Raw genomic sequence first — 25,657 nt, 5'->3', positions numbered from 1 at the left:
TAGACCACCCCCACGCATCCCGATGCAGTGGCCATCCGCTCGGCGGACACCACAATAGGGATGCCAAGAGTACGTCCCGTCCCTCAGCCTTGTGTGTTACAATCCATCGTGGAAAAGTCTCCCGCAGGTACTATTGCGGGTAGACAATCACCTGATATGTCTATTGTTGGATTCAGGGGCTACATTCAGTAGTTTGAATGATGCCATATATGACACACCGCACTGCACTGAGGGAAACTCTATTGGTATAAATGGGACATCAATTACCCACCCCATCACTCCACCATTGCCCGTGGCCACTCCAGAAGGGCAGGAACTGTGTACCCAGAGTTTTGCTGTCCTTGTGGATTGTCCAGTAATGGGGAGGGACCTACTCTCAAAACTGAATATCACCATTAAATTTGACAGAGGGGGCTCCCTTACTGCCAGCTCACCGTTCTGCGATTTACATGCTCCAAAAAGACACACTTACAGGGGACTCTTTGCATCATTGCCACCCACTCTAGAAACACATGCCATATGGGCAGAAAACAAAGGGAGTGTAGGTTTTATTAACTGTACACCTTACACACCACAAATGCGTCCAGACGCCGAAGTACAATATCACAAGCAATACCCCCTGCCACTCGAAAAAATTGAAGGCATCACACCATTAATCAATGATTACATAGCAAAAGGGATTCTGAAACACATTATAAGCCCCTGGAATACACCAATCTACCCTGTGAAAAAGGCAAATGGGGAATGGAGGCTTGTACAGGACCTAAGGGCCGTCAACAAGCAGGTTATACCTCTGCCACCTTTGGTAGCAGATATTTCTTTTATCTTTTTGAAAATACCTGCTGATTCCCTTTGCTACACAGTAGTGGACCTGGCGAATGCATTCTTTAGCATCCCGATCGATGATGGGGTATTGCCCATGTTTTCATTCTCATGGGGGAGGGGTAAACAGTTGACCTGGTCAAGATTACCGCAGGGGTATGTGGACAGTCCGGCAGCCTTCTCCATGGTCCTTAATGAGACAATTAAGTCATGGACTGCTGAGCGCGGGTCGGTACTAATACAGTATGTGGACGACTTGCTCCTGTGCAGTCGATCTGCTGAAGATTGTGCGGTCGATTCCACATCTCTGTTACATCACCTGGCCAGGACTGGCCACCTAGCATCACGAAAGAAAATACAATGGTGCCAAAGTCAGGTAGAATACCTGGGATGTATTCTGAAGGAGGGAACCAGGCTGGTATCCCCCAAACGTGCCGCAGCCCTGCAGGCTCTCAGTCCTCCAAGAGACAAAGCAACTTTGCTCTCATTTTTGGGCGCAATCGTATATTGCCGCCAATGGATCCCAGATTGTTCATATTATGATGGCATTCTGAGGGAGGCTACCTTGTCCACCGCCCCAAAGACAATAGATTGGACAACAGATAGGATCTGTGCTTTTCAGGCCTTGTTACAAAGTCTGACTCAGGCCCCCGCCCTGGGATTGGTAGAATATGGCAAACCCTTTCAATTATACTGTGTGGTATCGGGAAATTCTTTTGCTGCGGTTTTGACACAGCAACATGGAACCGGGTACCGACCAGTCTCCTATCTCTCAAAAAAGTTGCCTACCCAAGTACAAGGGATGCCATCTTGTCTACAAAACCTTGCTGCTTGTGCTATGGCAGTTCAGGAGGCTAGCAAATCAGTATTAGGCCATGAGCTGACTCTCTACACCACTCATTCAGTAACTCACCTCCTGCAAAACATGAACACACAACATATGACGGCACAGAGGCTTAGTGGGTATGAGATCACACTTCTGAATACTGATAACCTCACCCTCAAACACGCACCACCAAGTAATCCCACTGTCCGTCTTTTGCACTCTTTGCTCAGGCTACCACGAGACCCTGATCAGAAGCACAATTGTGTTGAACAGGTTGCAGCAATAACCAGCCCTCGCCCAGATCTCACTGACATTCCCCTACCAGGAGTGCAGGACGTCTTCATAGACGGCAGCTGCTCCCGCCCCTCCGATGCAACATTCCTGACAGGGTATGCCATTGTCCAACTCCCTGATGTGGTATTGGAAGCAAAAGCCTTACCACCCTCCTCGGCACAGGTAGCAGAATTGGAGGCGCTCACAAGAGCTTGCATACTTTTCTCAGATCAGGAGGTAAACATCTACACAGATAGTAGGTACGCTTTTGGGGTCACGCATGACTATGGCGTAATATGGGCAAATAGAGGATTTAAAACTGCTGACAACAAGCCAATTGCTAACTCTACGCAAATTAAAGCACTCTTGCAAGCGATTCTTCTCCCAAAGCGGATAGCGGTCATCAAGGTAAAGGCACATTCATCAGATAACAGCAGAATTTCCAAAGGAAACGCGCTGGCAGACAGAGAAGCAAAAAAGGCCGCTGCCCTATACATTGGTCAGCCAGCCCCCACAACCATGTTCTTCAAAGAACATTTTACATCACCCAACTTTAAAACCATTGTGGCACAAATACAGGGATTAGCTACAGAGGAGGATGTTTCTTTTTGGGTCAAGGATGGCTTGACCAAGGACCAAGAAGGTCTTTGGTCAAAAGAGGGGAAGATATTGGGCATACCAGAATCAAGCAGTGTTCTCATACTCTCCTATCTCCATGGTCCAGGACATATAGGTACCACCGCCCTAACAAACATATACGCAAAGTCTTTCTGCACTAACAATTTGAGTAAACAGGCGAAACTCCTCACCAGCAGTTGTCTGACCTGTGCACAAAACAATGTCCAAGGGAAAAATCATGGATTACATGGCCACCTGCCCCCACCCCTGGGTCCCCTAACAGATTTGCAAATAGACTTTGCACACATGCCCAAACAAAAAGGCAATTTGAAATGCCTTTGCGTGATCGTGTGCAAATGGTCAGGTTGGGTTGAAGGAATTCCTTGTACAGGTGAGACCGCTAAAATTGCTGCCAAATGCATACTGAACCATTGGGTTTGTAGGTTCGGAATACCAACGGCCATATGGTCAGACAGAGGGCCTGCCTTCAGCTCCTCTGTTACACAGACTTTAGCTAAGCTACTAGGCTTACAGTGGAAATTGCACATCCCTTACCACCCACAAAGTGCAGGAGTAGTGGAAAGAATGAATAGGAACATTAAAGACAAGTTAAAAAAGGCTACGGGGGGCACCATGAAAGGATGGTTGGATTACCTTCCTTCTGTCCTATTTCAGATCAGAACAACGCCACATGCTAGAACAAAACTCTCGCCCTTTGAGATTTTGATGGGAGTTCCTGCAAACATAGAGCTGCCCTCCTTAGATCAAAACACTGACATTAACATCTATTCCCAACAGGAAATGTACGTGAAAAATCTGGTAAGTATGCTACAGGATATGAACGAACAAGTCTCTGTCACCTTTTCTCCTCTTTCAACAGAACCTACTCATCCTTTCATCCCAGGAGACAAAGTACTGGTGAAACAACTGGCACACAAAAAGAGGGTTGGACCCATTTTCTCTGGACCTTGGAAGATAGAGAAGGTTTCCAGAACTGCTGTACTGACCAATCTAGGAAACACCTGGATCCACGCCAGCCGGTTAAAGAAGTGTCCACAGCAACCCCAGACCCCTGACCCTCCTCCAGCACCCCAGGACTCCTCTGACCAGGAACAGCGACCAGATTTGAAGGACATTCAAGAAGGCATAAAACAAATCTCTCGGACCGACGAGACGAATCCCTCATCAACAGGAAGAAACGAGTAACAGAACTTTGTACACAGTACCTGACAAAATGATTTCTACTTTTGTGTCAGGAAAAACATTATGCTTCTGGACATGTTTGATTCTGATAGTATTCATACCTACTTGGTTAATAGCAAATTGTGTGTACCATCCAGAAGATTTAGGGCTACTAGAAGGAATATGTGGGAAAGCCCAGACAGCCAATGCACCTAGTTTAAAGTATAAAAGAAATATACCCCCCACTGAACCCCCTTCAGGTTTCACTGACAAAATGTTGTTGTTAAAGTTTAAGTACAGTTATGCACAAAAGTCTGGCTTTGAGAAATGTTGGATATGCAGCAAACTCCACCCTAGTACAGCCAGGATCCCGTTGATGGCCATTCCCTTAAACATCACTCCTTTCCTGAATGGAACCCCCCCTATAGTTCTTGCCAATGTCATAAGAAAAAGTCCCAACAAGCCCCTCAGTTTTCAAATCGTGGGTAGAAGCCATGCTCCAGATTGGTGTTTCATACTGGGAAACATTTCCAGGGGAGCTGAGGTGTGCAAATGGTCGAAACTTAATGTCTCCATGGCTTCCCTTACCGATAACTCACTTTTTCGCACCTCAGACCCTGTGATAAATGCTACCATCTATGACCTTTTTAATTCTAGCTCCCACTCCACGGTCACACAGTTATTAGCTCTGCTGATGGCATCTGGGCATTCAAAAGGCGCAAGGACCATTGTTAGTCAACGACCCTTAGCATTAGGTAACACAACCTACATCTGTTGTGGCAAGCTCTGTTACCCATGGATTCCTGAAGAACCCCAGGGGTGGTGTTATCTTGCTAAAATAGTCCCTGTAATGGGAGTAGTGGGGGATAATGGACAAGGACACCTACTTAAAGCTAGTACCCACCCAAGATACCCTCTAAAACACCTTGGAAAAAGAGAAATGTTCCTAGAAAAAGATATGACCTGGGCCTGGTTTCCTTCCTGGACAGGGTGGGGAATAGATTTGATGAAGAAACTAAACAACTACACCTCAATCATTGATGAGATCTTGGAAAAGGACTCTGATGACATCACAAAATTAAACCTAGAAACCAGAGCAATTAGAAAACAACTAGAGTTACATGACTTGGCTATAGAAAGCATGAGTGCAGCCCTCACTGGCCTCTGTGAAATTACTGAGGACTATGAATGCTGCACCTGGATACATAACACGAGTATCGAGATCCCTGATTACTATGACATTATTGCACAACACAGAAAAGAGGTAAACAAGCTACAACAGGATGCAAGGGATATTGGGAAAACATGGGACCCTTTCTCTACAGGGTTCAGTTTAGGAGGTCTCACTTCATGGTTGAAGAACACTGCAATGACTATTTTTACAATACTGCTTTTCATATTATTCTTATATGCATGCTTCATGTTACTTAAATACCTTTGCAAAAAGGGTAGCAAAGCACACTCCGAAACCATGAAGCTAACCTCCATTTCCAGGGATCCCACGGTATGGTACGAGAACCAGGAAAATGAGGCCGGGGGATATGAATCCTTAAGGCGTGACGAAAAGGTAGAAATGACCATTTCGATGATATCGAATGGTCAAAGGGAGGATTGTAAGGAGATTCCATAAGACATTGCATTATTGATTAATTGTTGATTTTACCCTGAAGCAAAGTTCAGGATTTGCTTATCTGCTTAATGATTTAGGGAATATTTTAGTGTATGTGACAAATTGCATCTTATGACAAGTATTACTTAATAACTGAATTATCTCATTGCATTATCACCCTGTCTGTCTATTCTTGTCTGATGTCTTCATCTGAGGAAACATCTGTTTGTGGTTTTTATCTCTGTACACTGTTGCTGGGTATGAAAAGGCTAGAATTAGCCGTTTTAGGAACTTGTGGTTGGGCGACTGATGGTCAGCAGACGTTAACAGAAATTAAGAAGGCACCGACCTTTTGGCCTGAACTGTATAGGTTAAACTGAAGTCACTAAGTCACAAGATGAAGACATCACTAATATATGCTAATGAACTTTTATGTGTATTAATCTCATTGGTCCCTAATGGGGCAGGGCAGGTTATGTGGGACAACATAAAAAGCCTCCTGCTTAATAAACCATTGTAATCATTCATCACGTAACCTTGTGTTTATGTGTATTGATTAACCGTCGGCGAGGTCCTCCACTGAGCCAACTCAAGAGCCTAGGCCACAAGGAGAAGACGAGCAACCTAACAGTAACTGTAATCAGGTATACTACAACCACTTCTGAACACTGCTTCTGTATATTTTTATGTCTGGTTGAATCCCGTGTTCCCTTCAGTTGAACTCAATACATAGATATATAATGATCTCAACCTAGGATCACCAGAATTCCCACGAGAAGAAAAAATAAAAATAAAAACCTAACGAAGAGAATAGAGAAAGGAAGGGAGAGACAGAGAGAGAGAGAAACAGTCTTAGAGGTGAGTATAAGAGGGGAAGAGAAATTGGGGGGGGGGGGGTATTGCAAGGGTGGTCTGTGGAGTTAGTGTCTCGAGGTTCCTCAGATTGAGTATTGTCCTTGTTTAGTATATGGTCAGGTCTTTAGCATAGCCTGCCCTTCATCTGAGTATATAAATATATTCCAGTGCGTCCAGGTGTTGAGATGTTGTTCCTGTTTATTCTGTGCCGTGAGGACTAAGTCCTCCAATCTCCTGATCTCCTCCACTCTGCGCAGCCACATTCCCACAGTCGAGGGTGAAGTTTTTTTTCCACAATAGTGGGATGCAGGATTTAGCTGCGTTTAGTAAATGTCTTAGTATTGATTTTTTATATTTCTTCGGCGGAATAGAGGAGACATGCAGCAGTATAAAAGCTGGATCGTCATTTATCGGATATTCCGTGACTTTCTGAGAGATCATTCGGACTGTTGTCCAAAAGTGCTGCAACAGAGGGCAAGACCAAAAGATGTGGAGGAGCGTCCCCTTGGCTGAATGGCATCTCCAGCATCCCTCTGGGGAGCTGGGAAATATCTTGTGAAGTCTGACAGGGGTATAATACCATCTGGTCAATATTTTGTAATTGAGCTCCTGTGTCTTTGTGCATATGGATGATTTCAGAGAAAATCTAATTATCGTTAGTTTTTGAGTGTCTGTAAACTGGCATTTTAAGTCTGTTTCCCATTTTTTTATGTGTGTCAAGTCTGGTAGTTCCACAGGGGTATTAAGTAAGATATACATTTTAGATAAGACTTGGGGAAGAACTCCCTCATCTCTGCAGTAATCTTCGAAGGTCGTTAAGTCTCGATTAAAGTGCATTGGATTAGGGATTGAGTGTAGAAAATGATGTAGTTTTAAAGCTTCCCAGAATGGGAGTTTGAATGGTCCCCTAGCGTCCGTAAGAGATTGTAAGGACGGCCATGCATTATCTATCAGAAAATGTGCCGCTCTATCTTTTCCTGTCGATGTCAATGTCTTATATCCTTCCCGTTCCAGGCCAGGCCGAAAAGCAGGGTTTCCAAGTATGGGATAAAGAGGAGAATCGGGAAACTTTAGGGACAGATCAAGTCAGGGACCCAACCAGCGGAGGTGCCACTTGCAGAGCAGCCTTGTGTGCCAAGCTAGGGACTGAGCCGGTCAGCAGGGGTGAAGCTTGAAGGTATTCAAAGTGCCAAGCTAGAGACCCAGCAGGGAAGCGTGGGTGACACTTGAGGGAGATAACACCCCAAAAGCCTTGAGGAGCTCACGGGATTCAGAGTTAGTGAATCAAAGGGTCCAGTGACCAGGAGCTCAAGGGGCTGAAGAACTACAAGTAGAAGTTGTAGTAAAGCTGAGACAACTGTTACGTTTGAATTAGGAACTGTTAACTACTGTAGCCATAGGGGACAGCAAACCTGCACATGCAGAAGTGGCACCTTGCTGGGGCCTTTCCCTGTATGGCTGTCCTCCTATTGAAACCTCGGAGTCTGCCTATTGAAATTGCAACTACTTAAGGGTGTCCTGGCCCCAACCCTCTTTCCCTTGCAAATTATAAAAGGACTGTTAAAAGAAATAAAACCTCTTTTGCATCCAAGAAGTGTCTGGCGCCCAGTGACTTTTACCACCTTTGCACCCACTATGCCTCACAACCCACAACATATTGAAGGATGTCAGTGGCCTGTAGCCTCAAAGATTCTTATTAGACTGGAAGAGGTTAGAGATTCTGCTACATGCTACTTATTTGACAGTACTCAAGGAAGATTTGTTCCTTTTGCTGATTTGGATATCACAGGCATATAAGCGTGATTGACTCTTCACCTTTGGTATGGGAGTCCACTCTATCTGGTAAATGCATTTGCCCCCTTTCCATTGTGGTGGTTCACAGGAGAAATGGGTGCTTTATGGACTGAAACGTGGTGATTCTCATATTGAAGAGGACTCTCGAAAAATCACTGTGGTGTCAATACTCTGGACTACACATTACATATTTTAATTTTATTGCTTGTATTTACATTTGTTTTACTTATATTCACTTTAAGCGCTGCACTAATGTTATATTTTGGTTAAAATCTATTGTTAAATGATACAGTGTTCTGCAATGATGTAATTGATTTTAGCTAGCAGTAAAATGAAACTCACTAGGCTTTCTAGTGAGACATGAGAATGAATGCCAAGATGTCAAACAGATTAATCTAGGCTTGACAACAGGTTAGAGAGTTTAAAAACAAACAATGGTTGCATTCAAAGTACGATTAACTGATTAACACTTATTTGTTCCAGGGAGGAAGTGTCCTTGCTAGGAAAAAAACAAAGTTGTTGGGGTGAACTATCACCAGTGTGGAGATGTTCAAGTGTTTGCTTCTATTGAGGGGTGATCTTGTGGATTTTTAGCTGGGGACATTGTTAACCATTCTCTGATCAGCAAGCCTGGTAGGGGAGGTTTAAAGAGCTACTGAGGTAGATTTAAAAAGCTCCTAAAAGTTTTGATTGGTCCACTAAGGTGCATACAGAAACTGTCTGTCTATCTTTGGAAGCAATTCATTAAAGCGTAACTCAACTTTTGTTGAGAAAAAACATCCCTCTCTGGGTGATCTATGTACATTTCAAGGATTATAACAACCTTTGGTGCAGATTCCTAACTTTTTGAAGAAACCCCTGTGTGTTCCTCTGTGCCTCTGTGATGAGTGGGACTAATGGGAGTGGTTTCATAATTATCTCTCAGATGTGCACCTGTACAGCATTAATGAGGAAATCTGCTGGGCCTGCATCCCTTTAGACGTGTTCCTATTGGGAGTATCTCGCCAAAAATTACATTTTTGTTGCAGGGGATGCCTGAAATCTGACTTGTATCTTAGGCAAACTTGTGGGAAAATTGGTGAGCCAATCACACAAGCAGGAAATTATGTTTCTGGGGAGTGGTCAGTACACACCCTGTGTACAGAACACCAGGTAGCCATATTGCACTGCATTGACAGGAAATTACAGCGGCTGCAGATTGAAAGGGAAAGATATTTTTTACAATATGACTTGTGTCCTAATTGTATATGCTATATTATTTTTTCTTTATTTGCTATTTCTTTTCCCCACGAAAGTGGAGTTACCACTTCCGGACCGCCCACCGTCCTCATACGTCGGCTGTTTTAAAAGGGATATCGTTGTTATGGCTAGCTGCCATAACCCTGGTATCCTCTTCTCCTGCGGGCGGTCCGCTTTTCAGATAAAAGTGGTCTCTGCAGCAGGCCCACCCCCTTCCGCCACTCTCCGGTGCCCTCCGCTGCTGCTGGCTGCCCCTGCAGCAGCGGAGGTGATGGCTTCCTTCTCCCTGTTAGGTATGGAGATGAGTGAGGGGACGATGGCCCCCACCCTTCTCCATACCATTGCAGGGCGGAAGCGACGTCAAAACCTCACTTCCGCCCATAGCTCTTAAAGCAACATTTTTTTCTTCAAATGACATTTATTTTATATTTTATTTTTTATTGCATTTTAGTGTAAATATGAGATCTGAGGTTTTTTGACCCCAGATCTCATATTTAAGAGGTCCTGTCATGCTTTTTTACTATTACAAGGGATGTTTACATTCCTTGTAATAGGAACAAAAGTGACACATTTTTTTTTAAAAAAGAACAGTGTAAAAATAAAAAATAAAAGGGTAAAATAAATAATACATTTTAAACACGCCCCATCCCGCCGAGCTTGCGTGCAGAAGCGAACGCATACGTGAGTAGCGCCCGCACATGAAAACCTGTAGAATTTTTTAAACGTCGCACATGGAGATTTTTAAGGGAAAAAGTTGTCGCCATTCCATGAGCAGCGCAACTTTGAAGTGTGACATGTTGGGTATCAATTTACTCAGCGTAACATCATCTTTCACAATATAAAAAAATTGGGATAACTTTACTGTTTTCTTATTTTTTAATTCAAAAAAGTTATTTTTTTTCCAAAAAAAAAGTGCGCTTGTAAGACCCTGCGCAAATACGGTGTGACAAAATGTATTGCAACAACCGCCATTTTATTCTCTAGGGTGTTAGAAAAAAATATATAATGTTTGGGGGTTCTAAGTAATTTTCTAGCAAAAAAAAAATATTTTAACTTGTAAACAACAAGTTTGAAAAATAGGCCCAGTCCTTAAATGGTTAAAAGGGGTAACTTGATTTGTATTAAATCCCATATGTATTGAAAGATTACAACAATGCTTTAAGAGCTGGGCATAGCTGCAGTTTGCAGATGGAGAGATCAGCCAGGAGGAGTATTGGCTTTCTGTTAAACATGATCTCATCTGAGGAGCGGGCAGTTAGCGTTACAATTTCTTTTACCTTATTCAAACTAATATGATTTATCATGTCTCTTGGCCTATCTAGGTCAGAGGAGCAAGGTCGCAAAAGCATGATGGGCGCTAGCTACATATAGATCAGTGGCTTTGTCCTTGGTTAATAGTTGATTAAAAATTGATTTTAGCATTGGTATGAGATCTTTGGGTGCAATCGATTATGCAACAATGTGGACTCTAATATTCTTCCAGCAGGAAAGGTTTTTCTGCTCATCTAGTTGATATAGGTGATCTCCATCTTGTGGGCCTCCTGTACACATGAGATGTGTCTTTCCAGATCTGGCTGTGTGGGTAATGTTTGGCTCGGGTGAATGTTAGCCCAGGTTATGGGAGTCAATGGAGGGAGATCTGTAAGGTAGAGAGCCAAGGCTGTGCTCAGGAATTTAAAAGGAAGCAATAGCACTGCAGCAGCTGGTGCCATACTAGGAGGGCTGGTGGGAAGAGATAGTAGTTGTGATACCTGCAAAAAGGCTATTAGCTGTTGGGATTTGTTTCCTCCTGGATTAGGGGTCAATTTGGGTTTGTTCTTGCTCCCCATGGTGAGCTTAGGGAGTAGTTAATGAGCCAAAATATTGCTAGAGTAGTCTGGAAGGCAGGGAGCTGCATAAGTTAGTCATAAGTTTGAAGTCTGAAATTGAATAGGATTAGTTTTAAATCAATAGAATGTCCCTTGTTACCCCCCATTTTCTGAAGATGGGTAATCTCACTTGAACCATTTGAATGAGCTTTGGTAGGAACATCCTAGTTTAAAGGGGTTGTAAACCCTCGTGTTTTTTCACCCTAATGCATCCTATGCATTAAGGTGAAAAAACTTCTGACAGTGACCGGCCCCCTTGCCCCCCCGTTTTACTCACCTGACCCCCCTTAATCCCTCGGTGGAGACGTGCTGGACCTCTCTGCCCTGGGTTCTCGGCTCTTGATTGGATAGATTGATAGCAGCACAGCTAGTGGCTCACGCTGCTGTCAATCAAATCCAATGACGCGGGCGTCGGGGGGCGGGGCCGAGTCCTACTTTCTATGTCTATAGATGCAAATGCTGGACTCAGGAGCACGCCCGCAAATTAACCCCCCCCCCCACGGGAAAGCACTTCTCCTAGGGGGTCATATGATGCGGACAGGAGCTGATAGTGCTACCGGGGGACTCCAGAAGAGGATGATTGGGGCCAACACAAAAAAAAACGAAGCTTTACAATCACTTAATTGAAAGTTCTAAGAATTTGGTGAATATCTTGTAGTCTAATAATGGTATGAGTCTGTAGTTTGGAAGTGATAGGCAGTCTTCATTAGGTTTGGGTAATTTTTATTTATGAAAGGGTATTTGAAATAGAGTTACAAGTCATTAAATAGATGCCTGTATAAGGGAAAAGGGTAAGAAGGAAGAATTGAAAAAGTTTGGACTGTAGATTGTTAGATTTTATTTCACTACTTTGTCATTAGTTACAACCAGTGACTACTTGTTAGGTGCAACTAGTTTCATATTATCATGCTAGGTGCAATTATTCTAGTATTATATACACGAATAACATTGTTTTTTTTCATTTTCATAGGATCATAGGTAACAGTCAGTAGCTTATTTATTATATTTAGCTACTAAGTACTAAATATCTCGTTTGGCCATTCAAATTTGAATTTTTCACACCATGGATTTAAGAAAGTACTGTAATATTCCTTGGGCATTTTGCCAGATTGACCTTAATTGACCTTAATTGCATTACTAATCTTTGCTTAAGAAAGGGTTGTGCTAACCAGAAACACAGTAATGTGTCTCGATATGTAGTGCTGTGTTGGTCACATTGCTCTTTTGACAAGGCAACAGTAAAAATGTTTAGTTCAAAGTCACTTAGCTTATGCATCATCCTCATTCTCTTTCCACAACTTCCTTTATTCCCTTATGTTTTTTTTTTTGTTTGTTTATTTTCTAGGGACTACATGCTGCATCCCAGGGTACCTTTCTGCCTACAAGCAGTGATCCCTGTGCTGACCCCGCCTCCTGAAACTTCACCTCTAAGCACCTCCTGTAGTTCAGAAGGCAGGCTCTGTGAAATGTGTGACACAGCAGTGTCTGTTGACAGGACATTAGTAAAAATATGTGTCACAGAATTCAAAGAAGTAAATGTTGTAATTCAGAATAATAGAGGTAGGCTAGAAATAATTGAAGATAAATGGAAAGTTTGAAATTAAGTGAAATGGAAATATATATATGTGATTTTTAAAATATGACCATGCATACACTTTAATTAACAAGTGAAAAGTGAGTGTACACGGCCTTGAAAGTTCTTTTAAATAAAGTGGATTTGGCAATTTTGCAGCCAGCAGGTGGTGACTGCAAGCAGAGTTATTGGTATGCTGTGACTATAAAGCAGAACAGTAGGATCTTAGCTGACAAAGTTGAAGGAGTTAACTGAGTGACTTAGGGGAAAGGCACCCCCCCTCTCCTTTTCTAGTAGAGAAAATGGGGTTGATTTACTAAAGACAAATAGGCTATTCACTTTGCAAGGGAAATTGCAATTTACAATTGAAAATGCGCTTTGCAAGGGAATATGACCCAGAGCTTAGTGAGTGTGGTGACATTTCAAAGAATACCCGATCACATGCAAGAAAAAACAAACAAGCAGCACTTTTGCTTGCACGTGATTGAATGATGAAAGTCAGCAGAGCTTCACCTTATTCATCTCTGGGGAAATTGCCTTGCCAAGTGCAACTTCCCTTGCAAAGTGAACAGCCTATTTGCCTTTAGCAAATCAACCCTGGTGCCTCTAGACCTTCAAGTGGTTATTAAGTGTAGACATAGTGCTGAATCAACCTCTATGTTTATTTGTAATATGAAGCATTTGTACAAGTATTAAGAAAATAGCCGAAAAGAAAATAAATTTAAAATATATTTTAAACTGGCACAAAACAATGTTCTTACAGTATTTCCTTCTTTAAGAAATGCGCTGTGGATTAATCTGAGCATTGATTTAGAGTAGTTGTTATTCCTTAGTGAAACAACCTTGTTGTCTGTTGCCATTGATATCTGATTGTGAGTTTTCTGCAACACCATTTCAGTGCTAATTACTTTTTAGAGCTGGGCTGTAAGGATTTATACTTTCACATACAAAGTAAGTATCAGCTCATTAGTTAGGTTAGCATTTGGAGTCATTTTAAGGAAAGAGTTATGGGGAGGCTTGGGTGTCTGTCAAGGTGTTGAGGTTAAGTTTAAGGATTAGGTAGAGGTGGAAGATATAAACAAGGCCAAGGATAAATTCAAATAAATATCCAAGCTTACCTACCGACCAGCCCACTGACAACCGAATCAACCTATCTAACAGTATACGTGAAAACAGGGGTTTAGTGTGCACACATTTGCAAATACATGCGTAAGCCACAGAGCCTCGTCACGGCATGCTGGTATCTATGGTCCTATCACTAGCTTATGGGTGACTCCACAATTGAAGAACATGCATTCTGATGGATAGGTGGAGGGCAGGTGGACTGAAGGGAGCCCACTCCTTCTTAAAGGTACAGGGGCACACTGAACACCCAGCAAATCGCACAATGGTGTCGCTGCAAAGGTGTCACTGCAAAGGTGTCAGTGCGTTGCCTGACCAATATAACAGTAATACAAAAAAGGTGTCCACTGCCCCCCCCATAACTGGCCATTGCAGCAAGCAGCATTGGAAGGCAACATATGATATAAACAAGGCCAAGCATAAATCCAAGGAAAGTGGACACCTTTTTTGTATTATTGTTATATTGGTCAGGCAATGCACTGACACCTTTGCAGCCATTGTGCGATTTGCTGGGTGTTCAGTGTGCCCCTGTACCTCTAAGAAGGGGTAGGCTCCTTTCAGTCCACCTGCCCTCCACCTATCCATCAGAATGCATGTGCTTCCATTATGAAGTCACTCATAAACTAGTGATAGGATCACAGATACCAGGATGCCGTGATGAGGCTCTGTGGCTTACCATAGTTGACAACATTATTAAAAAAATTATAGGGAGAATTTTTGGCCTGTGGGCAGAATCTTATAATTAGGGGGCGGGGCATTCGTTTGACATAGAGGGGGGAAATAAAAAATGCAGTGCGCATAGCGTGCGGCAGTGAAAAATGGGCATGGTTTAAGTTAACCATTGGGCGTGGCTTAAATGGGCGTGACTCAAAGGGGGTGTGGTTAGAGTCTGAGATGAACGAGGGATGGAGGGGAGAAACAAAGGGAGAAAGAGAGCAAAAGAAAGAAAGAAAGAAAGAGGGATGGAGGGAAATATGTGTATTTCAGAAAGTTTAACAATCAGCAGATAAAGATACTCCAAACACCTGATGTTGGCACTTCAATCATTCCGGCACCATGGTTGTTATGGTGACAGGATGATTGAAGCACATTATTTCTATTATTACATTGTAATATAAAAAGAAATAGTTAAACTCACCATAATGTAGAATCAGTGGGAGCCCCGAGTGTGTCACTTGCCACGTCACCTGTTATCAGGTGTCCCCAGTGGAGTCCCTCCATACACCAGGCATTCCCAGCAGAGTCCCTCCTTACATCAGGCATTCCCAGCGGAGTCCCTCCATACACCAGGCAATCCCAACGGAGTCCCTCTTACACCAGGCATTCCCAGTGGAGTGCCCCTTACATCAGATGTCCCCAGCAGAGTCCCTCCTTACACTAGGCAATCCCAGCGGAGTACCTCCTTACACCAGGCAATCCCAGCAAAGTCCCTTCTTACACCATGCAATCTCAACAGAGTCCCTCCTTACACCAGGCAATCCCAACGGAGTCCCTCCTTACACCAGGCAATCCCAGCAGAGTCCCCCTTACATCAGGTATCCCCCAGTGGAGCCCCCCACTCATCAGGTATCCCCCAGTGAAGCCCCCTCATCAGGTATCCCCCAGTGGAGCCTCCCTCTCATCAGGTATCACCCAGTGGAGCCCCCCTCTCATCAGGTATCCCACAGTGGAGCCCCCCTCTCATCAGGTATCTCCCAGTGGAGTCCCCCTCTCATCAGGTATCCCCCAGTGGAGCCCCCCTCTCATCAGGTATCCCCCAGTGGAGTCCCCCTCTCATCAGGTATCCCCCAGTGGAGCCCCCTTCTCATCAGGTATACCCCAGTGAATCCCCCCTGTCATCAGGTATCCCCCAGTCAGAGCCCCCCTCTCATCTGGTATCCCCCAGTATCGGAGACTCTCTCCGCCACCATTACAGAAAACCAGATCGAACAGGCAGAGTCAGTGGAACAAAATTGGCAAGTATTGCATCAAAAATTGTAATTACACACGCCTGTTAAACAGGGGCTGAAAAATTGGGCCTTAGGCACTGGTGCTGGTGCCACAACACTGCAACCCCTCACAGATACTCTAGTTGGAAAGCAGGAACGAGCCCTGCTGCAAAGTATTGCATCAAAAATTTTAATTACATGCCCCTGTTAAACAGTGGCTGAAAAATTGGGCCTTAGGCACTGGTGCTGGAGCCACAACACTGCAACTCCTCACAGATACTCTAGTTGGAACGCAGGAATGAGCCCTGCTGCAAAGTATTGCATCAAAAATTGTAATTACACACCCCTGTTAAACAGAGGCAGAAAAATTGGGCCTTTGGTGGTGGTGGTGGTGCTGGTGCCACAACACTGTAAGTCCTTACTTGCTCTTAGTGGGCGTAGAAACGGGCCCTGCTGTGAAATATTAGATCAAGAATTTTAATTACATGCCCCTGTTGAACAGGGGCTGAAAAATTGGGCCTTAGGCACTGGTGCTGGTGCCACAACACTGCAACCCCTCACAGATACTCGAGTTGGAACGCAGGAACGAGCCCTGCTGCAAAGTATTGAATCAAAAATTGTAATTACACACCCCTGTTAAACAGGGGCTGAAAAATTAGGCCTTAGGCACTGGTGCTGGTGCCACAACACTGCAACCCCTCACAGATACTCTAGTTGGAACACAGGAACGAGCCCTGCTGCAAAGTATTGCATCAAAAATTGTAAATACACTCCCCTGTTAAACAGGGGCAGAAAAATTGGGCCTTTGGTGGTGGTGCTGGTGCCACAACACTGTAAGTCCTCACTCGCTCTTGGTGGGCGCAGAAATGGGCCCTGCTGTCAAATATTAGATCAAGAATTGTAATTACATGCCCCTGTTGAACAGGGGCTGAAAAATTGGGCCTTAGGCACTGGTGCTGGTGCCACAACACTGCAACCCCTCACAGATACTCTAGTTGGAAAGCAGGAACGAGCCCTGCTGCAAAGTATTGCATCAAAAATTGTAATTACACGCCCCTGTGAAACAGGGGCTGAAAAATTGGGCCTTAGGCACTGGTGCTGGTGCCACAACACTGCAACCCCTCACAGATACTGTAGTTGGAACGCAGGAATGAGCCCTGCTGCAAAGTATTGCATCAAAAATTGTAATTACACGCCCCTGTTAAACAGGGGCTGAAAAATTGGGCCTTAGGCACTGGTGGCGGCGCCCAGAACAAAAAATGTTCTTACAAGCTATCAGCGTGATCATTGAGGAGGAAGAGGATAATTACTCAGGATAGTCACTCAGCATCAGCATAGGCAGTCTTTGAAGGGATCTGAGATTTCAAAAAAAATTATTCGGTTACATCAGCATCAGGTGCTCGGTAGCTGGTGGTGATCCAAGACTGATTCATTTTTATAAAGGTCAGTCGATCGACCGAGTCAGTGGACAGACGCACCCTGTGATCGGTTACAAAGCCTCCAGCAGCACTGAATGTGCGTTCCAAAAGAACGCTGGATGCAGGACAGGCCAGTAGCTCAATTGCATACTGTGCAAGCTCTGGCCAGTGATCCATCCTCAAGACCCAGTAACCCAGAGGATTTTAGGTGGGAAAGGTGTCCAAGTCAGATCTTGCCCCTAGGTATTCCTGCACCATGTAAAACAGACGCTGGCGATGGTTGCTGGAACCGATCATACCTTGGGGCTGCGGACTAAAAAATTGTCTGAACGCATCGGTCAGACGGCCACCTTCTCCACCGCTCCTTCTTTGACTGACCTAAGCCTCAGCAACATGTTGTCCAGAAACAGGAGTTTGTAACCTCCCAGTCTCTGGGAACGCGTTGCACAGACCTTTCTGCAAGGCCTCCCGAAGGTGTTTCATCCTCTGCTCCCTCTGTGACGGCAAGATAAGGTCCGCAACCTTACCCTTGTAACGTGGATCAAGGAGGGTTGCCAGCCAGTATCGGTCCTTCTCCTTAATACCACGAATATGAGGATCCTTACGCAGGCTTTGCGGGATCAGGGAGGCCATGCAGCGTAGGTTTGCTGAGGCATTCGGTCCGGAGTCCTCTGGGTCACTAAGGACAACATGGTCCGCAGCCACCTCCTCCCAGCCACGTACAAGTCCATGTGTTTCTTGGGACTGATCCCTTAAAGACTGCTGCTGATGCTGAGTTCCAGGCTCCACCTCCATACTGACACAATCCTCCTCCTCCTCCTCCTCCTCCTCTTCTTGTGTGATCGGCGGGCACGCAGGAACACTGTCTGGATAAAGGGGGCCTTTAGAGCTAAGGAAGTCCTCCTCTTCTTGCCTCTGTTCTGCCTCAAGTGCCCTGTCCATTATTCCACGCAGCGTGTGCTCCAACAGGTGGACAAGGGGGACAGTGTCACTGATGCATGCACTGTCACTGCTCACCATCCTCGTGGCCTCCTCAAATGGTGACAGGACAGTGCATGCATCCCTGATCATGGCCCACTGGTGTGGGGAAAAAAACCAAGCTCCCCTGACCCTGTCCTGGTGCCATAGTCGCACAGGTACTCATTGATGGCCCTCTGCTGCATGTGCAGCCGCTGCAACATGGCCAACGTTGAGTTCCACCTGGTGGGCATGTCACAGATTAGGCGGTTCTTGGGCAGGTTAAACTCCTTTTGGAGGTCTGCCAGCCGAACACTGGCATTATATGACCGGCGGAAATGCACACAGACTTTCCTGGCCTGCCTCAGGACATCCTGTAAGCCGGGGTACCTGCCCAAGAACCGCTGCACCACCAAGTTAAGGACGTGGCACATGGATCATTTGTCCTTGTTGGAGGGCAGAGAGGAGGTTGGTGCCATTGTCGCAAACCACCATTCCTGCCTTAAGTTGGCGTGGCCTCAACCACCTCTGAACCTGCCCCTGCAGAGCTGACAGAACATCTGTGTGGCTCCTGTCCCCCAAGCACACCAGCTCAAGCACCGCATGGCATCTCTTGGCCTGCATACTTGCGTTGCCCCTTGAACGGCTACGGAGCACCGCTGGTTCCGAGGACAAAGCACAGGAAGAGGCCATGGAGGAAGAAGAAGAGGAGGGGGTGGAGGAGAGAGGTGTGTCACAATCATTAGTAGTGGCATTTTGGAGGCATGGTGGCGGAACAACCTCCAACACTACTGCACCTTGTCCTGCATCATTCCCAGCTGCCAGCAGAGTCACCAATGTGCGGTGAAACTTAGGTAACATCCCTGTCCATGCCTGCTGGACCATGAGTCAGCGGTAATATGCACCTTACCGCTGACCGCCCTGTCCAGCGAGGCATGGACATTGCCTTCCACATGCCGGTAGAGAGCCGGAATCGCCTTCCGTGAGAAAAAGTGAGAAAAGTGGCGTTTGGGTACCTGCCACTGAGGAACTGCACATTCCACAAACTCACGGAAAGGGGCAGAGTCTACCAACTGAAAAGGCAGCAGTTGAAGTGCTAGCAATTTTGCCAAGCTAGCATTCAACCGCTGGGCATATGGATGGCTGGGAGCGAACTTCTTTCGGCGGTGCAGCAGCTGGGGCAGGGAAATTTGCCTGGTACAATCTGACATCGGTGTACCGAAAGCAGATTGCCCACAAGTACTTGGCTGTGACACACCTAATTCTACACCTTCATTCCTCTCAGTGCAGGTCTCAGAGAGGACTGAAGGTATAGTGGGGTTGGAGATCTCAGCTGATGAGGAGCAAGGAGAGGTCCTCTTTGTTCTTTGGTGTGGGTCTTTTAGATACGCTTGCCAACGAACTGCATGGCAGGTCAACATATGTCTGGTCAAGCATGTGGTGCCCAAGCGGGAGATGTTTTGGCCACGCGAGATACGCTTGAGACATATGTTGCAAATAGCAGCGGTGTGATCTGATGCACTCGTCTCAAAAAAGGCCCACACCAAAGAACTTTTGGAATAACGCGCAGAGACAGCAGCGCCCTGCACATGCGGAACTTTGGGGTGTGATGCAGTCAGTGTGCTGCCCTTAGGCTGGCCCCTGGAGGGCATCCTGCCTCATTGGTGATGTGCCTCCTCTCTCCTATCAGGCACCCACGTTGAGTCAGTGACCTCATCATCCCCTCCCTCCTCATCACTGGAGCAAACCTGGCAGTATGCTGCAGCAGGGGGAGCATGACTGCCAGATTGCTGTCCTTCTTGGGCACCCCCTCTGTCCATGCTCATGTTACTGCCTTCATCTAGCTCAGTATCATCATCAGAGCCTTCTAAACGGTGGGCATCCTCCTGGAGCATGTACCCAACACTGTGGTCAAACAGTTTGAGGGACTCCTCAGGAGGACATGGTGGGGCTAGGGAAGGAGTCACTGATGTCATTGAGCCGAGGAAAGAGGCCGTGTTGGCAGCTGCTTTGCCAGACAAAGTACCCTGAGCATGGGTGAGAGAGGATGAGGAGGATGAGGACGGCTTGGTCATCCACTCGACCAAGTCTTCTGCATGTTGCAGCTCAACACGGCCAGCTGCCGAAAAAAAGGCCAAGCGTGTCCCACGGCCACGTGCTGATGAGGATGCACCGTCTCCATGACCAGCACTGTTGCCTCTAGACACAGAGCCTGCTTGCCCTCTTTTATGGGCTTGTGACTGTCTGCCTCTCCTTGTTGGCCTTCCAGACATACTAATGGCCTGTAGCTGCACTAAGCTGGGATATATATATATATATATATATATATATATATATATATATATATAGTTCTTATTAAGTGTTCTTGCATAGCATATATATATTATATATATATATATATACTGATACTGCAGCTAGCAAAATCAACTGCCTGCCTGTAGTATGAGAACACCACCAACCTTCTACAGGTAGCTTTAGCTGAACACTGTGCAGAGCTCGCAAAAAACTAACTTGTAGCTTATTTAGCTGCCTGCGGTAGTGATAGGATCAGGAAAACACCACCAACCTTCTACAGGTAGATTTAGCTGAACACTGTGCAGAGCTCGCAAAAAAATAACTTGTAGCTTATTTAGCTGCCCGCGGTAGTGATAGGATCAGGAAAACACCACCAACCTTCTACAGGTAGCTTTAGCTGAACACTGTGCAGAGCTCGCACTACACTAACTTGTAGTTTTAGCTGAACACTGTGAGGAGGACGCACTACACTAACTTGTAGCTTTAGCTGAACACTGTTTAGAGGACGCACTACACTAACTTGTAGCTTTAGCTGAACACTGTGCAGAGGTCGCACTACACTAACTTGTAGTTTTAGCTGAACACTGTGAGGAGGACGCACTACACTAACTTGTAGCTTTAGCTGAACACTGTGCAGAGGTCGCACTACATTAACTTGTAGTTTTAGCTGAACACTGTTCAGAGGACGCACTACACAAACTTGTAGCTTTGGCTGAACACTGTGCAGAGGTCGCACTACACTAACTTGTAGTTTTAGCTGAACACTGTTCAGAGGACGCACTACACTAACTTGTAGCTTTAGCTGAACACTGTGCAGAGGTCGCACTACACTAACTTGTAGTTTTAGCTGAACACTGTGAGGAGGACACACTACACTAACTTGTAGCTTTAGCTGAACACTGTGAGGAGCACGAACTACCGTAACTTGTAGCTTTAGCTTAACACTGTGCACTACACTAACTTGTAGTTTTAGCTGAACACTGTGAGGAGGACACACTACACTAACTTGTAGCCTTTTTAGCTGCCTGCGGTAGTGATAGGATCAGGAAAACCCCACCAACCTTCTACAGGTAGCTTTAGGTGAACACTGTGCAGAGCTCGCACTACACTAACTTGTAGTTTTAGCTGAACACTGTGAGGAGGACGCACTACACTAACTTGTAGCTTTAGCTGAACACTGTTCAGAGGATGCACTACACTAACTTGCAGCTTTAGCTGAACACTGTGCAGAGGTCGCACTACACTAACTTGTAGTTTTAGCTGAACACTGTGCGGAGGACGCACTACACTAACTTGTAGCTTTAGCTGAACACTGTGCAGAGGTCGCACTACACTAACTTGTAGTTTTAGCTGAACACTGTGAGGAGGATGCACTACCCTAACTTGTAGTTTTAGCTGAACACTGTGCAGAGGTCACACTAAACTAACTTGTAGCTTTAGCTGAACACTGTGAGGAGGATGCACTACACTAACTTGTAGTTTTAGCTGAACACTGTGCAGAGGTCACACTAAACGAACTTGTAGCTTTAACTGAACACTGTGAGGAGGACGCACTACACTAACTGTAAATAGTCTAGCTGCCTGACTGTGGTACTAATAGGATCAAAAGAACACCAGCAATTTTCTTCAGGTAGCTGTAAATACTGTAACAAGACAAGCCTGCCTGTCAGTAGGAAGATAACAGGAACGGATCTAGCTAAACTGAATATAGTGTATATATATATATATATATATATATATATATATATATATATATATATACAACACCTGGGATGCATATATATACACAATACACTGTAAGTGCAGCTAACTCACTGACTGTCCTGCCTAATCTATCTAACTTAAACCAAATGACACTGTTTCTCTCTTTCAACGCCGGAACACACACTACACGGGGCTGCCGTGCAGGCGGCCTTATATAGTGTGGGGCGTGTACTAAATCCCCTGAGCCATAACTGGCCAAAGCCTCCTTGGCTTTGGCCAATTATGGCTCTCTGTTCAGACGGCGCTGTGATTGGCCAAGCATGCGGGTCATAGTGCATGCTTGGCCAATCATCAGCCAGCAATGCACTGCGATGCCGCAGTGAATTATGGGCATGACACGCCACACGAATTTGGCGCGAACGGCCCATATCGTTCGCAATTCGGCAAATGGGCGAACAGACGATGTTTGAGTCGAACATGGGTTTGACTCGAACACGAAGCTCATTCCTAACTATGACATCTGATCTTGTCATACTAAGTCTAGCCAGTTTACTAAGGTAGGAGAAGAAGGCACCAGACATTTGACTTCAGGCAGAAAGTATAAGTCCAGCCTTGGCTCAATTCAATTCATGCTTCAACATTATTCAGTTCACGTATTTTCATGTGTCTTATTTACTAGCACATAAACCTTGCTTGGTGAAACAAGCTGCCATATTTTTGCTGTCTTCGAAAAACTACCTGGCAAAGTATTTGTGTTTTTTCCATCTAAATCTGAAATTTACATGGGTTTGGGATGCTGCACAGCCAGGCAGATGACACAATTTTTTCTGTTAGTTATAGACTTGAATGCAATGGTGTTCTTTATCTACCTCCAGCCTGCAGACTGGACAATAATGTGGCAGTAGAAGAGGTAATTTCTCTGCTCCGCTTGTTCTCTTCTCCTTTAAGCATTTTCCTTGTAAGCACATTTGCATGCAGTACACCTGATTGGCTCTCAGTCCTGCCCTTACCTCTCACAGTCTGAGTTCATCTGTATGGGGGACTGCAAAAGGCTGATATCAAGCCATACTTAGGTACTTACACTAGTTGCATTAAAAATTACTTTTGAAGCTGAACACTGAACCATCAACATCTTCTCCAGTGAGAATAAATTTAGTGCTTCTTTAGTGGTCCTCCAATCCAGTGGCGTAGCGTGGGTTGTCAGCACCCGGGGCAAGGCAAGTCATTTGCGCCCCCTAATCTGCGGACTTATAGCACTCCCTGAGTCCTGTCCCTTCCCTTCCTACAATAGTACTAACCAACCTGATTCCTATACTGACCACTACACTGTCCACTATATTGACCACTACACTCTACTGTCCACTACACTGACCACTATACTACACTGACCACTATACTGTCCACTACACTATACTGCCCACTACACTGACCGCTATACTGTCCACTACACTATACTGCCCACTATACTGCCCACTACACTATACTGACCACTATACTGTCCACTACACTATACTGCCCACTACACTGACCACTATACTGCCCACTACACTGACCACTATACTGCCCACTACACTATACTGTCCACTATACTGACTTCTATACTGTCCACTACACTACACTATACTGTCCACTATACTGACCACTACACTGTCCACTACACTATACTGTCCACTATATTGTCCACTACACTATACTGTCCACTACACTATACTGTCCACTACACTATATTGACCACTACACTATACTGCCCACTATACTATCCACTACGCTATACTGACCACTATACTGTCCACTACACTATACTGTCCACTATACTGTCCACTACACTATACTGTCCACTATACTGACCACTACACTATACTGTCCACTACACTATACTGTCTACTATACTGACCTCTATACTGTCCACTACACTATACTGACCACTATACTGTCCACTACACTATACTGTCCACTACACTGACCACTATACTATACTGTCCACTACACTATACTGTCCATTACACTGACCACTATACTATACTGTCCACTACACTGACCACTATACTATACTGTCCACTACACTGTCCACTACACTATACTGTCCACTACACTATACTGTCCACTACACTGACCACTACACTATACTGTCCACTATACTGTCCACTACACTATACTGTCCACTACACTATACTGTCCACTACACTGACCACTACACTATACTGTGCACTACACTATACTGTCCACTACACTGACCACTACACTATACTGTCAACTACACTATACTGACCACTATACTGTCCACTATACTATACTGTCCACTATACTGCACTGACCATTTTACTGTCTACTACACTATCCTACCTACAGTATTCCTATACTGACCACTACACTGCATGACTCTAGCTGCTCTTCTATTCGCTCTCTCTCTCTCTCTGGCTGGCTGCTCCCTCTTCCCAGACCGTGTCCCCCCCGGGGCCAGCAACACGACTCTCATCACGAGGGAGTCTCACCTTTTCTTCTTTGTTTTCGATCGGTCCGGAGGGGAGCAGGGGGAGGAGACAGCGGCGGCTCACAATCTCGAATGTTTGTGTCCCCCGCGCTCCGTCATGTTCAGTCTCCGGCCCCTTGTGATTGGGCATATGGGGTCATCTGTGGTGGGGCTGGCCTTGTTAACACTCGCGCTCGGAGTCCCGCCTCCGCACATGACCCCATTCACCCAATCACAGGGTGCCAGAGACTGAACATGTGCAGAGGCGGGACTCCAGGATGTACCGCGATTGTGGACAGGCCAGCCCCGCTGCTGCACATGACCCCATACGGCCAATCACAGGGCGCCGGAGACTGAACATGGCGGCCAGAGCGTTGGGACACAGAGCAGTGAATTTAGGAGGAGGCAGCCAGTAGTCACACACTGGCGCGGAATTTCGCCCCCCAAATGTTGCGCCCGGGGCCACGGCCCCCTCCGCACCCCCCACGCTACGCCACTGCTCCAATCCCCTTATTAATTACGTTGCCCTTCTTTGAACTTTCTCCAGCTCCAGCACATCCCTTCTGGGGACTGGTGGCCAGAACTGGACAGAATACTCCAGATGTGGCCTAACCAGAGTTTTATAAAGTGGCAGGATTATAGTTTTAGCTCTGGAGTATATCCCCTTTTTTATGCATGCTAAAATTCTGTCAGATTTGGTAGCTGCAGCTTGACATTGCATGCTATTGCTCAGACTGTCTTCTACTAGGATCTCCAGATCTTTCTCCATCCTTGATTGCCCCAGAGGTTCTCCCCCTAGTGAGTATGTTGCATTTATGTTCTTAGCCCCCAAGTGCATCACCTTACATTTCTCCACATTAAACTTTATTTGCAATGTGTCGCCCACTTCATTATTTTGTTCAGGTCTTTGTGTAAAATTTCTATATCCTGATGTGAAGTTATTGCCCTGCTTATTTTTGTGTCATGCACAAAAACTGAGATTGAGCTATTTATCACATCCTCTATATCATTTATGAATAAATTAAACAGAATTGGTCCCAAGACAGAGCCTTGGGGTGCCCCACTTACCATTCTAGACTAGTCTGAGTACACGTTATTTATCAT

Source organism: Aquarana catesbeiana, linkage group LG02 (assembly GCF_042186555.1).
Source record: "Aquarana catesbeiana isolate 2022-GZ linkage group LG02, ASM4218655v1, whole genome shotgun sequence".
Lineage (NCBI taxonomy): Eukaryota > Metazoa > Chordata > Amphibia > Anura > Ranidae > Aquarana > Aquarana catesbeiana.
The sequence above is the reverse complement of the archived record's forward strand: the minus strand, read 5'-3'. Positions refer to the sequence as shown.